The following is an 18167-nucleotide window of genomic DNA, read 5'->3' as shown; positions in this document are numbered from 1 at the left end:
AAATCACAGGTGCGGACGACTCCAAAAAGGATGCAGCACAACGTGGAACTTTTTCTTAGCAGCGAACTAGGACATAGTCCAAAGAAGAATATCAAACTCTTTGGACGCGAGCTAAAGAAGGCTTCCACCACCATCAAACCATATCCCTATCAGAAGACATGTGGTTATTTTGAAAATTTTATTTCAGTTTCACTCTCGAGATATTTTTAAACCTATACCGAGGGTAATCTTCTCTTTCGTTCAAATCTGGGGACAACACACTCAGAGTTTTGGGAATTATGTCCAAGTAAAATCTTACCTATGGATATGAAGAGCTCCACATTCATGGTTAAGAGGTTAGAAGCCTCTATTCTGCAACTCAATAAGCTTGTCACTCATCCCGGGCCAAAGATCGTCTAAAATAAATGACTATCTTTTCTATCAATTGAGTCAAACTACAAGTAGTCTGATTTTCTATATCTTAGGGATATGTAGGCTGAACTCCATGTGGAAAACTCGACTGCATTCCAACCTTTCTCGATTCCCCTATTCCCTAACTTTTCGGTTTCACCAAAATTTCAAAATTAAGATAGCTTGTGAATTTTTTAAAGGTCATGCTTAAAATCAAGCTTTATGAACTACATGTGGCCTGAATTCTTATGTAACCTGAGATATGTAGGAAATCTGCTACCGAGGCCCGGCCATAACTCCATGAAACTTGCGTGAAAATCAACCTCTTTCAGAAGTAAATTTGTGATCGAAAAAAAATTAGAAACGTCAAACTCTCTTTTCCCAGAGTTACTTGCATTTACCCTACCCAAAGAGAGGGGGCAGTTGTTGACAACTAATTTTTGCCTTCCATGAATAAGTTTAATCCTGAGTTTCTTCGATTTTAAATAAAATTAAAATATTTATTTATCCGGATAAATATTTTTAAAAATTCTCATTTGGATAAGTTTTGCCATTTAGGTGACAAATTATTCATTTCTACATTCACGTATATGAGGTTGTATGAATTTGGTTGCTTAAATAAATTATTTTATCAGTTTTTTTTTATTATAAAATTTTGATTTAAACATGTAAGTTGTTCTTCAAATTAATTATTCGGAAAGTATTTACTCGATATTATTAAGTTACGAGACTTGAGATTAAATTTAATATTAATTTGTTTCGAATTTTGATTCAACTTAGTCAATTTATCGGATTCGGTCATAATTGAAATCTATTTGGCCACAATTGCTATGCAATTAGCCAATGGACTTATTAATTTGGCTAGATTTTAATAAATTGATTAAAATGTCAATTAATTTAGGTTATCTCTTAAATAGTTTAATTCCCAACACAAAATAAATGTGTAAATCTACTCCATGCCCAAATTTTGGCTGATCCATACAGCCCAACAACAATTAAAAGCCCTCACCTTAATTCTAATTCAACCTACCAGCCTAACAGCTTCATCAAACAACCCAACAGCCCACAACCTGACTCGGCCCAACTATATTTCCCCTTTTTCTTTTACAGCAAACAACAGCTTCCACAATATCAACAAAAACCAACGCACAGTAACACAGCCGAGAACAACGACAATCAATGCAATGCCGAACAACGCTAAAACCACCGAACATCGGGAAATCCGGTGGTTTTTAACCTCTCTCCTTGTTTATCTTATCTGGTCATCCGAGATTTCAGCCTGTCTCCATCAACATCTTTTCAATGCTCTTTCTCTTCCTATTTTTCTGAAAAAAATCAAACCAAAAGGGATTGTTTTTCTCCACTGCAGACCTCTGAGAAGAGAAATATATGGAAATTCGATGCTCTTTGGGGTGTTGTTTCTTTGATTCAGTGGACAAACAATTGCTCACCTTGAAGAACCCAATTGGTCAAAAATCAAATCTCCTCAATCTCAATCTTTCAAATTTACTCGGAAAAGGTGATTTTCTTTTCCTTGAATACTGTGAACCGTCTTTTTTTCACTAGATTTTGAATTTTTTTTCAAAGCTTCTCAAAGAAGATGTTTTGTGACCCCTAATTTGGTCTATAAAGGGGGGTTTTCCCATCCCTTTAAGAAAAGGGGGGGGGGGGGGGTGGAGAAACTAGGAAGTTTTTTTTTCTGAGTTTAATCACACTCTCCTATTCACTGGTTTCCATTTCCTTGTTTCGGTTTTACTCAGACCACTCTCACCGTTACCTTTCGTCGTTCAAACTCGGTGAAAAGTTAGTGGTGGAACTGCTGGTCGGCTTGGCTTCCTGGTTCGCTGCCCCAAAAAAGGTGAGAACTTTCTCCCTAATCTCCTTCGTATGACTGAAAACTATGATGTGAAAATTGGTTGTGTTTATTGTCGTTTTATCGCTGATTTGATTGTGCTGTTCGGGAGTAGCATCCAAAGACTTGTATTAGGATTATTTGATATGATTTCACCCTTTTATTCTTAGGTAGTCCACAGTCCACAGAGAATATTCCGACTGATTTTCATTGTCATATCCCACATAATTGGACCTACTGTTTATTCCTGAAATAGTTTAATGTGGTTTTTCATTCTATTTGAGATAACACCTTAAAGCAACCCTGTAACTGAAAATTTTACAAATTTCACCTGCTAGACATAACTCATGCTAATTTGTAACATAGTTTACTAGTGACTTGCTTCATGTTGATTATTACATAGTGTGATGTTTATAGTTCCACTTGTCCGAAGTTTCCCGTATGTTGAAAAATTTAGCTTTAAGAGAGATCGTGACCTTGAAAATGCACTAATTACCTGTTTTTATGTTGTGAATTTTTTTGTTTATCATTGGGATGCAACAGCTCTTGAGAATTTAACTCAATTGTTTATGACATCCGTGATTGACCTCTTTTAATAAAGTTTGAATCAATGAAGTTCTGAAAAATGTGTTTTTTCATAAACTTAACCAAGAAATCCTTTCCGTAAGTTAGATTTGTCAAAGTTGAGCCTCTTTCCTCTTGAAACGGTTGTTTGAGCATGAGTATGACATTTTATCTGTTGCTGCCCGGATTTTAAGTAGATATGATCCCGATCTTCTCTTGATGTATGTTATTGTTCACCATTACCTGTAACTAGGCCAAAAACACCTGTGTATTTCTTTTTAATGATAGGTTGTTAGGAGTTAGGACCAACAAAGATTTATCCCACTTTAGACATATTCAGGGGTGTGGTAAATAAATCAATAAATAAATAAATAAATAAATGTTTAAGATATTTTATTAAGCTGTTTTATTCTTTTTAGCCTTTTTCCTTGCTTGATAAGTTTCACCCATATGTGCTTTCTATGAGCTACTTAATGAATGCATTAATTTGTTTGTGATATGTACTACTTGCAATCTAAGTACCAAAATTATGGTTTATGTTTTGTGTGAATAAATTGTTCTCTAATTGACTGTTGTTCAAATGTAAGCAGAAATATTCATGATCAATATATCTCTAAGTGGTTGTTGGTGTTTTTTCCAAGATTATATATTTCTACGCATTGCTTATAATGAGAGGTAATATAGCTTAGGGTAGATAAGAGGATGTGAAGGTTGGATATTAGGATAGAAGGTGTAGATATCCAAAGTTATACTAGGGTTTTCTTCATTAGCTATATTTTTGAATTAGTAGCACCTATGTTTACACTGTTGCTATAACATTTTAGTAGTAAAGTTGTTTTATCCTCCAAAACCCTGACACCATGAAAATATATTTGCATATATTTGATTTATGTGGGAATATTTAAATCGTTCGTACGTATCATTTTCCTTTATCGTGTTTAATCATGTTCTTTCTTCATCGAAACTCACATACTAATCTTTTTTTTATCCCATTTATGCATGAACCTCCTCATCGAGTCCATCGGACTCCCATCTATCGCTTTCCGTTGGGTTAAACCCAACCCCCATCGAGTCAAGCTTCATTAAAGTCCAAAAATGGACTTATATACGCAAGACAACACTGTTATACAGATGATATACATTAGGAGGCAGCAGCTGCACATTGTACCGTGGTTCATGACGAAAAATGGAGTCGAAATACGCAGCTTACCGCTCTGATATACACCGTATATGCAGTGGTATTCCCAAAAACGCAGACAATAAGCTGCTGAGATACAGAAGATATACAAGGGCAAAAAATGGGCTAAAGTCCATGGAATTGGTCCAAAATTGACAGATTTTTTAATGGGCCAAAAGGAGCCCAATTCTCACTCTCCTCTCTTTAATTATGGAAAAAAAAAATCTAAATATACCTCCTTAGATTATAAATTGCAAGTCGTAGCAAAACTTCTTAGATTGCAACTAATAACAAGTTTTTTAAAAAATAAAATAATAATAATTTAAAACAAACAAAATTAAAAATAAAACATTTTTTTATATGCTAATTAAAAAAACTTTCATTTTAATAGGAGTTAGTTAGTATGTGAGCTAAAATTATGGAACCTATTAATGTGCATGTTTTTTTCTATTTCTTAAATTATATTTATATTCATTTTTTAAAAAGAAAAACAAATACTTCTTTTTACATAATTCATTCTTACTCAATTTCTATTTTAATTTCTAATTGATGAATTTTGAATTCACAATAGAATTGGTGATAGTAAATATTATATGTTAATAATTTATTTTAAATTTGTGAATTGTATTCAACCTATTATTCATGTATTATTTTATACCGTTAAGCTAAATTAATTTATATATAATAAAGTCATATTTTAAATAATTTTTTATTTTTGGTTTCTCAATTTATGAAATTTGTATATAAAATTCTATATAAATGATATATTTTTTAACTGTTTCTAGTGTATGAAAATGGTTCATAATATGATATCCACGAATTAGTTTAATAAATTTTATCAAAGTCATTTTATACTCTTGTCATACTTAAAGGTTTTTTTTTTTTAAGGGGGTGGGGGTCTCAATGTATGAAATTGACATTAAAATTGGTATTGATGAAGTTTCGTATATGTTTCATTTGTATCAAATGAGTTCTATGAATGTGACAATTGATACGAAAAATGGTGTTGTATATTACATAACTTTTTTAGTGAATGCAATAGATATTTAATGAAAACCTGTCGCTGTACATATTGAAAATAAACTAACCGATAATTGTTTGGTATCAAATAATTTTTTATTGCAATAAAAAAGGTATTAGCCATGGTTGATATTGGTGTTGATTCACTATATTAATTTTGCTTTTTGCAATCAGTATAGTTTAATAGTTATACAAAAATATATTACAACTTGCAATAAACAATCTAAAAAATACATATAAATATAATTTTTACATATAATAAAACTAAATCTATTAATTGGGTCGGAGTTTTAATTGATAAAGTGTTACATTTCTTTACAACATTGTACTTCCCCATTTTTCATTTTTCCTATTGAATATTTTCTTTGGCAAAGTTAATTCTCAAAGTATGTGTCATATTTAAAAAGAAAAAAAGATCAGAAAAGATTTTTTTTAAAAAAAACTTTTAGTTTTATTATATTATTATTTATTGAAAGTCACTGTTGTGATAAAAAGATGAAATCTATGAATAATGAAAGAAGAATTGAAGGAATAATGTGTATCAATGTAGCAATATTTTACTTATTAATTTAAGAACAAATTTTGTTACTTTACTGATAAAGTTAAAAAAAGTATAAATAAAAATAATTATTGAAATCAAAATTTATTCTTAACATAATTATCAATAGAGTTAATGAGGAGAGATGAAATATTAAAGACTAAAAAATAGGAGATAATAACAAACACTTTTTTTTTTTCAAAAAGATATTATTTTTTAAAGAATTGCTATAACTTGCAGTTAAATCTTTAATTTAATAATTATGTAAATGTATTGCTATAACTTGTATAAACAATCTAATAACATATAGAAGATAATTTTCACTTTAATTATCCATTCTAAACTTATTCATTTGTATTTACTTGAACCTTTAATCAATCAATCTAAATAAATCCCCAAAACATCGCCATTTTTCTTTTATCTTCATTTTTTCCTTTGTTACTTACTTGAATTTCCCTTTTACAATAATAATAATAATAATAATAATAATAATAATAATAATAATAATAATTATTATTATTATTATTATTATTATTATTATTATTATTATTATTATTATTATTATTATAAATGAAGTAAAATGAACTCTATGTTAATCTTTTTGAACACAAACATTTTCACATTAAAATGACTTGCGTTTGTTCAATTAATAATAATTCTCGTTTAGGTTAAAAAAGAGTTTTCTCAAGCATGAAAAGAAATAGACTTTCTTGAATTGAAAAGTTTAAATCCTCTCATAATCGATTAGATGTTCCTTACTCAATATTCTTTTCTCTTAAAATCTATCATTGTTAAAAATTAAGATTTTAAATTAACGTTGAACCAAAAAATAGATTTCCCTAAAAATAAATAAATAATTTTCCTTAAAACAAAATAAATTATTATTTTCATTAAATTTATATTGTTAAAAAACTAAACTTTTTTTTGAGATTAAAACTTGACGAAAAAAAAATGATTTTCAAAATCGCTTGATTCAAGTTTGATATTTTATATGAAAATTGACATTTTCACAAAGTTAGCCTTTTGAGTTAGTCGAAATATTTTGGTTAACCGTTTAAAACGGACGTTCCTAAGTGTCTTAAAATCCTTCTTAGGACGTTAATTGACCCTTACTCATTTTTTCTAATTTAAAGGTTTATTTCTATTTTTGAACCTTTAGAATTCATTAAAGTTTTCTTGATTTTTTCTATAAAAATTAAGTGATGACTCTGTAATTTTTCTTAAATTATTTTGACATTCTTCTAAGTTTTGAAGTAATTTGAGAAGTCGAAAACCATTTTCTTACAAATAATTTGCCTTCCCTTTGATAAACTGAAAAGGGATAAAACATTCCTCATGCTATTCATCGCATGCCTGACAAAGAATCTAAAATTCTGACAAAAGATGATGACGAGGGAATTAGTTGACCGGTAAGAAATTTGGACACCAGTTAGGTCGTGTTGAGGAAGACAAGTACCAAAGACTTTTTTTTTTTTATATCTAAATGTTGCCATTTTTTCTGGTTGACATGTCAATTTTTGACTGGCTTGTCATACCTCTTTGGTTTCATGCGCACACTTTGAGTAATTATCATGCAAGGTGTCATGTGGATAAAAAAGGCTTAGATGGATCAAATTTTAGATGAGTTAGGTGTCTAATAGGTACAAGTCTGAGTTTAAGGGTCCAAGTAAAATCTTGAAACAAATTTAAGGGCCTATCGATGACTTAAGCCTTTTTGTTTTTAACGTCGTGTCTTAGAATTCATAAATAGAAGTATGTTTGCTACTTTGTTCTTATATCTATCGAATAAATTGCACTTTATTTAATAATAAGACTGATAAGAGAGAGTAGTTCAGATAGTAAGCATTCCTCACTTCCAACTTCAAGGTTGTACATTCGAATCACTAAGCGAGCAAAAGGACAGGAACTCCTAGGGAGGAGGGGTAAAGAAAAAAAAGACTAAACTAATCTTATTCAAAAGCATCTAATAATATAAGGATAAAATGAGACAAAAATAATTAATTTCATCTCAACGAATTTGTAAAATGACAAGTAAATGAATTATTGTTAGTAACATTAACTCCACGTGAGGTCATTTACGTTGTTGGTTTCGGATTCGAATAAAGGAAGATGATTGTTAAAGATTAGTCAGAAACAACCTCACTATTCCATAAAGGTAAGTAGTGGCGCATGCAGAATTTTTGTTCAGGAGTTCGAAAAAAAGTAAGCATGTTTACAGTGTTGACAAATTGACGGATCGTACTTTATATGTACTGATTGAATCATATATGAGCAAGTTAAAATTCAATAATTTTTATTAAAAAGATTTTAAATATATAATATTAGTTATTTTGAAATTAATTTATTGATTGAATTACTACTCTATATTAAATTAATATTTTATAGAAACTCATAAATTGTTAGGTGATTTCAATATGCGGTAGTAGACACACAATGTGCCTGAAGCAAAAATGACAAGATAAATAAATTCATCCATCAAGTTTCTACAAATTCAATTTTATATACATAGTATAATTTTTTGAATCAGAGAATCGAGTGAACACCTCGACTCAATGTTGGTCCGCCCCTGAAAGTAAGAATAAGATTTCATAAGTCTTAAACTCCCAGACTCTGCTAGAAGATTAAACTGTTTTGTTATGTTTTTAATAACATTGATAATTAATATGAAACAATAATTTAACTATACTAAAGAAGGGGAAATGCCAACAACTAAAGAGCTTTGCATGACTAGTATATTTAATGTTATATGTAGTACTTAATTAATTGAAGTTTTTGACTAAAAACATCCTTGAACTATGATCCAAACTTAAAGTTCATCCATGTGTTATTATAGTAAGCAAAACGCATCTCTAAATTAATTCAAATATTGCAACAATCATCCTTCTATTTTGTCTTTGTCAAAAGCTAATGATAAACACACATATCACGACACTCTCTTCTTTAATTTTCCAATTTATCTCTCCCAGCTAATCATCTTGCACCTTCTTCAATTACATATAAAATCGTTCATATTCTTCCATTAATAATCGAAGAAAATTCATCAGATAAAAACTCAGTTATAAACAACTCTTAGACCTATCAACCATTGAAATATAATGAAAAGAGAAAAGAATATTTTTTTCGGTCAATTTCCTGCTCAAAATACTGCCCAGAGTTTTCTTTCTTATTCCCTTTTATATTTTTTAACACTACCAGAGCTTTTAATCATCACAAGTGGCGATGATTTATCATGAAAAAAGATAGTCAATTTTGTATTACTTCTTGCAGTATCAACAATTTAAGGGTTTGTTTATTATAGAGAAAAATGATTTTTAATTTTTTATCTTCGTGCAATCAAAAGATTTTTTTTCTCTAAAGAGACAAATTTCTTAAAAATAAGGAAAATCAACTTTAATAGCAGAAGCAAAAAAATAAGTTCCATCAATGACATTTCAAATTGATTATATCAGCCAATACATCTTATCTTTATTCCACCCCTGCAATCATATTTCTAGACCCCACACCCCTACCCTACCCTCTATCTCATATATAGTAATTGTTTAAATTATATACACATTTTTTTCATATGTACAAAACACAAGAAAATAATTAAGAAATTCACTTGTTTCCTAAAAATATTTTTCCTTCCTAACGAATGTGCACTTAATCAGAGTTCTATGAACTATGAAATCTGTAATTAGATATAGGAAGGACAAAAAGAAGAAGATAGGAAAGATGAAGAGCGATGAAGAGAGATGAAGGGAGAAAAGATTTGGATTTTATTCATTGAGAAGATTTAGATAGTGTTCTTATAGTTTGAATACTACAACTTATCTTAACATTTTATAGATACCATCCTATATATAGTAATGAAATGAGGTAACCAGGATCAGTTGATTTTTAACAAGTTTAACTAACTAGTGAGTTGATTCCTAATCACAGTAAATAACCTAACAATTTTTTTTCAAAAAAATAATTAACATTATTTATAACTGCTCAAGTAATATTACATTGATTCTTCTTTCTTTTAACACTCCCCCTCAAATTAGATAATTTCAAAGTTGTTTAAGATGACTAGCTTAGACAGAAGCTATTCATGTTGAACTCTGTTAAGCCTTTTCGTTAGGATGCCTGTAGGTTGATTTCTAATTAAAATGTAATTGATTTTCACTAGTCATTTATTGATTTTTTCCTTATGAAGTGACAATCTATCTCAATATTTTTATCTTTTCATGATGGACTAGGTTAGATGTAATTTATTTACTAGATTTGCTATCAATGTATATCTCAACTACTAGTTTGATATCTATGCCAATATCTTTTATAAGTCCTATTAATCAGACAAGTTTAGTCATAGTTGCCTGCTATACTTCTATACTCTGTTTCAGCTAAACTCCTAAAAATAGTGTTTTGTTTTTTTAGATTACTATGAGACAATAAAACCTCCCAATTTAACAAATTATCCAATGATAGATTTTCTTGAATGAGGACATAGTGACCAGTTTACATTGCAGTTGGTTGTAACTTCATTCTTAAGTTGACTTGATAGTAATACTCCTTGCCCATTTTTTGATTTATCTAATCAATTTGACAACTGAATCCATATGACACTTCTTTGACTGTTGCAAACCTGGACTAAGTTTTTACATACAGTAGATAATATTTGATCTAGTTTAGTTAGGTATAAGTGCTTTCCTATGGTCCTTAATAGCCATACTGATTGGCTAGAGAATCCGTATTTGAATGGTCAGTTGGATAAACATGATCATCATACTCCTTGATTGTTAGCTTGATATTTGTTTCAATAGGTGTACTTGCAGACTTTTCTTCTCTAAGTCGTATTTCAAAAACAAGTCCAAATGCATATTTCCTTTGATGCATTAGGATGTCAATATTTGATCTTGCAAATTATATCCCCAAAAAATATTTTAGCTCACCAAGATGAAAGATCTTGAATGCTTTCTCTAATCTCTATTTGGTGTGTTCAATCAACTTTAAAGTATCTCATGTGCTGAATAAGTCATCAATCTACATATATAAAGAGAGTGATCAGATTGACTTTGCTTGAACTCTAGAGTGATTAATGCTTTTGATAACTTGGAATCCCACTACCTTAGTGTGTTTGAGTTTATATAGGGACTTTAAGAATCTACATACTGGTTGTTTCTCCACTTGATCTTAAATTTTTGTGGTAAGTCCATATATATTTCTTCATGCAAGTCCCCCTGTAAGAAAGCATTATAAACATTCATTTGGTGGATAAATCATTTCACTTGAGAAAAAATTGTAAGAGATGTACTCATTATGTTCATCATTTCTATTGGTAAAAAGTTTTTTGAAAGTCAATGCCCTCTTTTAGAAGATATCCCTTTGCAACTAATTTTGCTTTAATCCTTTCTACCTCCTAATTGCTTTATACTTTACTTTGAATAACTATTAGTCTTAGGCAAACCAATAATTCCTAGCTCTTAATCTTTTTCAAAGTTTCAATCTTATTTTGCATCACTTCTACATACTTTGTATTCTTTATGGCTTCTGTAGTTAGCTGGCTTAGTTGAAGAGGAATTAACTATGTATGCCTGGTACTTGGTTGAAATATTGGTATAGGTTAAGAATTTTCCCATTGCATATGGATCTTTCTTATGTATCTTGATAGACACAAAGTCTTTTTGCCACAGTGGAGCCTTTCTATCCCTTTCAATTCTTCTTTGAGTTCTTTCTAACTGGTTCTTAGGTTGTTGTTATTATGCTTGACAAAATTTTTTGTTGTGGTTCTGTATGGGATCAGTTACAACTTATATCATTTGTTGATTAGTTGTGTCATACATCACTTCTATAAGTTCATCATTCGGTATGTTGCTCAATGTGTCATTGAGCTTGTTAGTTGTGAGATATTGAGGCTCAATAGATTTGACTTTGATAGGGAATACATCCTCTATGAAACTAACATCTCTGTTAAAGAATAAAACATAATTAGTAGGACCATGTAGCAAGTTGCTCTTTTGAGTTTCAGAAAACCCATCAAGACACTCTATTTTCCTAGATTGAAGCTTGTCTTGTTGCACTATTCTGGCATAATAAAGACAACCTAAAACTTTCATATGTTGTATGAAGGTTTTCTTCCATAAATATTATCATAAGTACATATATTATTTAAATAGTAATAAGTAGTCTGTTGTTAATGTATACGACAACTTTGACACACAAAGATTATTTAACACAACAATAGATAGTCTTTTGACAATGTATAACAACTTTCATGCATAAACTCTAAAACTTAATGGGAATTTCATTTTGAATTCTAGAATATATATGTATTTTCTCTTTACACCATTCCGCTATGGACTATAGGCACATGTAGTTTGATGAATTATTCCTAAGTTTTTGGATAAATTGCTATAATGTGAATTGACAAACTCAGTTTCATTGTCAAGTATAATTTTTTTAGTGACTTTATCAATGAGTCTCTGTGAGCTATATAAACTGAGAGATATATACACATAAATCTGACATAAGTTTAAGTAAGTAAATTCAAGTCAATCTTAAGTAAGCATCTATTATAATAAAGAAGCATTTATTTCCTTCAAATTATAAGGTCACCGTATATCCATATGCATCTAAAGTAGAGGTCTTAATACAACTAATAAAAAAGGAAGTTTTGCCTGTTAATAAAGTTGAGGTCTTAGTATAGCTAATAGAAAAAGAAAGTCTTACATGTTTTGCACAAGGACAACCTTCACATTTAGCAATTGTGTCAGCTATGACCTTACTCTTAATAGGAAGTAATTGATTTAGTACAGTAGTAGATACATGGCCTAATATTTTATGCCACAAGTCAATATCTAAGATGATAGTATCAAAAGTAGAATAAGTAATAGAGTTGACAAATTTTGAATGTCTTTGAGCATTTATCACAACATCTTTAGAGATCTTACTGATTGAAGGATTGACAAAGAGATAGATACCATGTTCCTGTTTATCGATACCCTACACCTTTCCATTGAGAAATCCTAAAACACACAAAAATCAAAATAAAAAGAAACAAGGCATTTTAAATTTTTAGTTAGTATATATATATATATAGTAGGCTAAATTTAAATTTAGGGATATGAAAAACATTGGTGATTATGTCTTTTAAAAAAATGTTACTTGAACCAACATGAGTGATATATCACAATTGGTAAGTAAACCTTGTTTGGAATATCTGTGTTTGTAATTGAGAATTTGCGTAAAAAGCTTAGGCCAGTCACCATGTGGTTTGTTTTCCCCAGTGTCTATGATCCACTGGTGGATAACATATAAGTCTACTAACTCTACTACTTTACTTGCAGCATTATCTAAGTACACTTAGCTTTATCTTTTTTTTTTTTTTAAGAAATTGCAAGATCTAAGAGTATTGCTTATTGGTAAAGATACAAGGACTGGTCTGAGGCATTTGTCCTCTAAGTAAAGAATTGGCATCAGTTGACCTGATAGTGGTTGCATCCTGACTAAATTGTTGTTGTTTAACACCACTACTTGAGTACCCTTGAGGTGTGTATTCCAAATATGCATCACACTCTGCATTATGACAATTTTTTTTTTCAATTTGAACTTATAAGGGTATCCTATCACCTTTTTGCCGGTCCCTCTAGTATGATCTATTATCTTGCATACTGTAGATTATAATTCTTCATGAACTTCTGATTTTATTGCTCCATATATTTTTTATCAATATAGCAGATTCACCACCTTTTGTAAAACTAGCAAATTCATAACTAGTAGATAAAAGATTATAAGCAAGAATCCCCAAGGTAGCACCTATAAATTTTTGACTTTCATCATTAATTACCATAACACAAGCTTGGTTTATGGATAGTTGTGGATTCAGTAGTAATATATTACTTATTGCTTGACCTTATGATTCATTCAACCTCATTAGGAATCAAAACAATTTTAGTTTCTAAAGACAAGATACAAAATCTCTTGAAGTCTCCACAGTTGCAATTAGGAATAAGCACTAATGCCTCAAATTCTTCTTAGATATCCTTCAACCTTGAGTAATATCTTGAAATAGAAGTAATTCCTTGAGAGAGGGTATCATAACCTGAGTTTACACCCTGGACGTAATCGACATCGGAACTATAAATGGCTCGAGAGAGTTACTTAGCCTGTCATGAAACATAAGATATGTACTGAAAATAATATGGAAGTTGAAACATGGGCAATTATTGTACTGATGGGGAGGATAAAAAATTGGATGAAATTTTATGATAAAACATAATAAGACCAATTAAAATATTATCGACTGGAAATAAGATTAGCTAAAGTTTGAATAGAACTGTTTGATTGCCCATCTATGAAGCCTCTACTGAAACATAAAATATAATTAGCTGGGACAACACCCCAACTAACACTTAACAAATAAGTAACCAAAAAAGTTTAAGAAACTAAAGCTAACTCTTAGCTCCCCAGATGAGGAGGACTCACCAACTGTTGACTGAAATCTTGTAAGTCTAATCTAGCCAAAAGTCCGAGAGTGATTGCTGAAACCTACATCAATGAGAAGATAAAGCACAAATAAAAGTATATGGTTAGTATATGGAAATGTATTGAGCATGTAAAATAAGAACTGAAATACTGAAATAATTATATCATATCTAAAATAATATAAATCTAAACATGATCAAATATAAAAATAACTCAATGGAGAAAAATTCAAAGTCGAGACAAACACTGAAATTGAATAATTGAAAAATGATGGCTGAATAATTGAGACTGAGAAATAATAAAATAGCATGAATTTGTTTTAAAGAACTTGTAGAAACCTAGTGGCCTGGAGCCATAAATCTTAATTTGTAACTAAAATTGGGGATTGTGTAGCTGAAAATCTGTGTAGCTGAAACTGTTTTTGAAAAACTAAAATAGCTAAATAAATAAATCATAAGCTGAACCGACTACCAAAAAATATAAACTATGTCAAATACTAAAGAAGAGTAAATCTAAAGGCAAGATGTTATAAATAATATCAATAAAATAACTATAAATGTCAATTCAAAATATTTATTCTAAACCAAATTAAGTTTTCTGATCTGAAGAGTTTGTTACAACTGATATAAATTATGTAATTATCACAAGATAAAATATACAACCCCAACTAGGAGGGTTTTGTATACATTTTCATTAGTATAGAACCTGTTTGATATAGATCCATTACTGGCCCTTTGGACCAAAGAGTCGACCTAATCAACAGAGTAACTCTAGTCCTATGATGACAGCGTAGTTGTAACAACCATAGTTGTGAATTTAAATTTTTTTTGTGTATTTTAATAATTTTCATTCTTAATAGTTTATATATGTTATTTTTAAGTTGTAGGATTTATTGACACGGTCCCTGATGCATTTGTGAGTGATTTTAGTGAGTTGAGACTTTTAGAAGCTTTGAAGCCATGCATTTGATTTTGATCAATATTTTATATTTCAAGCATTTAATGTTGATTTGGACAGTTCTATTAGATCTAAAATATCGATGTGCTGTTAGTAACATAGTTAGTTCGGGTCTTGAGTCTTTATTGTCTTTGTATTTTGACCCTTTTTGTAGAAATTAATTAAAATAGGCTTAAAGGGGTCTCAAGGACTAAAGTGTTGTAAACAATCTCTTTTTATAAATATGAGGGTTCTATTAAGTTCCTAACATTGAAAATAGGCTAGTATCATATCTGTTTTATTTCTATGGTGTCCCAAATGAATCTTGAGGGTCAGTTTAGAGATATTTCAACCTTGTGCAATTGCCGATTTTCTGCAATCTGGTGCATCATATCCCTTCATCGCGATTGTATGGACATATGTCGCGATCATTGGACTCAATGATCTTTTTTATCGCGATACCTTGATGGGGAGACCATGGTCTCAATGGGTAATTTGGATTGACTGAGTTGGGGTTAACCATTGTGGTCACAAGGCCCTTTTCTCACGATTACGATGACCAACTTAATGTTGGTCAACATTGACCCTTGCGATCATGATGTGGGGATGTCAACTTAATTTTTCACCATTTTAGGACTTTGAGACCTTATGTAAGACGATTTTAAGGGAAATTCTTCATCATTCTTGCTTCAGTAATGTATAAACTCCAATTTTTATTAATTCTTATTAATTTGATATTCTAAATGGCTTTAAAAAGTTGATTTCGCAGTGACTTTTGAGGTCTTTACCCGACAAACCTTAATTTAGTTTTTCTTTTTTTTGAAGGCCTTTATCACCTTATTTTTACATGGACTTTTTTAGGCTTAGACTCCTTTTGGTATGAGAAACATTTTCAAAAATAAAATTTTAGATTTATCCCCTTTTGAGTGAACCTAATTTCAAACTATTTTTGAACCCAAAATAAATTAAGCCAATGTGGGTTTTGTTAGTTCCTTTTTGATGCGTGAAATATGTTTTTGATAGTTTTGGTCCATCATGAGACTGATCGTGAAGGAAAGGCTTCATACTAAAAGGATATATGCTTGGATTTCAGCTCTTCGAGGTAGGTTGTGTAATACCCCGAGAATCCAAACCAATATTATAACCATGCTTCAAGCTCATGAGAAATAAATTATAGAGCTTTGATAGTTTTATGAGAGAATTTGATGTATATTAAGGCCTCAAATAACTCCTAACTTTGGTAGTGACGCAACGCGATAGCAACGCATCGCGCCAAGGTGCATAATCGGAATCATCCTTTTTCTAGTGACGCCACGCGATAGAACCACATCGAGTCGAAGTGTAAAATCAAAATTTCTAGTTTTGAGTTTTAAATTTCCAAGGGTAGTCTAGTCTTTTCCTAAGCCCCCAATTCATGAAAACAAGATATTAAATCTATTCTAAGCCTAGTACGCTCGTTATTCACCAAAATTTCTCTCCAAGAAAACCCTAAAGCTTCACCTTTCAAGATCAATTCCCACGAAAATTCACCAATAGCTTTCAAGGATTATTCAATTGAGGTATCTGAAGTGTTCATCCATGGGTCCTTTCCATCCATGGAGTCCAAGAACCCAATTTCAAATTCAAGTTGTGATTTTTACAAGTTATTGTGATTTGAACCATGAATCCCCATGAATTATGATTTTTATACCATGTTTACATGTAATTATTGTTATTATTAATCCCTACACGTTTGAAAGCTGTTGTTCATTGAATTAAACTTTAATTGGTGATTTTGGTTGTGAAATCATGCTATTACTACAAGTTCTAAAACTATTTCCATGCTTAGCTTGAACCATGAATTATAAGTGTTTGATGAAATGCCTACAAGAATGAGTTTGGAATAAATACTTACATATCATGCCCTCAAAGTTTTAGTACAATCTTTATATTATTGTTATCAAGTCCTGGGGGTTTGAATACCCGGAATTTAGCTGCTTACCTAGTTTCTCAGTATTTATATAATGGTTACCAAATAGTTACGAGCCCTATCTTTTCAGCCAGTATTTTAAATAGTTTAGCATAGTCTGTCCAATATTCCAGGCTATTCAGTTGGGAGTAAGATTTAGCATCGATCAAATACAGGGATGACTATTTTCTCATCAGTTAGGCAGAGTCGTTAGTAGAAGTCCTTGCATTCCAGAACTACATAGCCAGCATAGGATATGTGGAGTCACCCATAAGTTTAGGCTTGACTCTGCCCAGGTGTTACCCGTCAGTGTAGGCTTAACATCCTGGTTGTTCAGTAGCTTAGTGGATCCACGCAGCCATGTGTTTGTAACCATGGCACGGTAATGACACCCTTCCAACTGGGGTCATAAGTTGGACCCCAATTTGCTCATTGGAGAATATCGGTTAGATGATAGCTCCCGCAGTCCCAGTCCAGTATTCAGTTCAGTAGTTAATTTCTGGTTTGCTGACCCTAGCATACAAATATCAGTAATCTATTTATCAGTATTCAGTATTTCAGTTTATAGATTATATTCAAAGCATGTGTTATGCTTGGTCATGCATTCTCAGTCTTTACAGATTTCATACATTCTACTCTATACTTCATTCCATTCATTCAGTCAGTTATTACTCACACGCATGAAATCATGCATATTAGCCTAACGTTATTTAGCATACCAGTACATTCAAAGTATTGATCGCATACCCATTTCTTGCGCTGTAATATTTAATATCATAGGTTCGAAAGCTCTGTTCCCTAATTATGCATAGGCATACCAGATTATTAGCTGTTGTAGTGGTGAGTCCTTATACTTTGAGGACATGGTTTAGTTACCTTAGTTTACCTAATCAATTCGGTATTTTTGATCTAGTCAGAGCTAGTTAGGGGTTTGTCCCATCACTCCACAGTCAGTTAAATGCTTTCAGACATTTTCATTCAGTTATTAGATACTATTGAGAGTCTTACTATATTATTTCCAGACAGATGTTTTCTGTGTTTCAATACAGTATCATTTTTTGTATTTAAACCTTATGTCATTTTCAGTCAAGTTTCGCGCAAGTTCCCTGTCATTCTATTCAGTGCTCACAGCAGGTACCAACATGGGTTAGCTTATGGTCACTTGTGACTGTAGCCACGTGTAGCACTTAGGAGGTACTCTCAGGGCGTTACAAACCTGGTATCAGAGCCTAAGGTCTTAAATCATCCTAGGAAGTCTGAAAGTCGCGTCATGTAGAGTCTTGTGCATGGGTGT

General features: G+C 31.1%; 1 long non-coding RNA gene across 1 annotated transcript; it reads left to right on the top strand.

Annotated features, from left to right (window-relative positions):
* The first annotated feature begins 1217 nt into the window (after positions 1-1217).
* Positions 1218-4928, top strand: LOC124896727. The gene is made up of 2 exons (XR_007053121.1): positions 1218-1909; positions 2151-4928. It is a non-coding gene; the product is annotated as an uncharacterized LOC124896727 (long non-coding RNA).
* Positions 4929-18167: the final 13239 nt, after the last annotated feature.

This window comes from Capsicum annuum, chromosome 1 (assembly GCF_002878395.1).
Source record: "Capsicum annuum cultivar UCD-10X-F1 chromosome 1, UCD10Xv1.1, whole genome shotgun sequence".
Taxonomy (NCBI): Eukaryota; Viridiplantae; Streptophyta; class Magnoliopsida; order Solanales; family Solanaceae; genus Capsicum; species Capsicum annuum.
The sequence above is the reverse complement of the archived record's forward strand: the minus strand, read 5'-3'. Positions and strand labels throughout refer to the sequence as shown.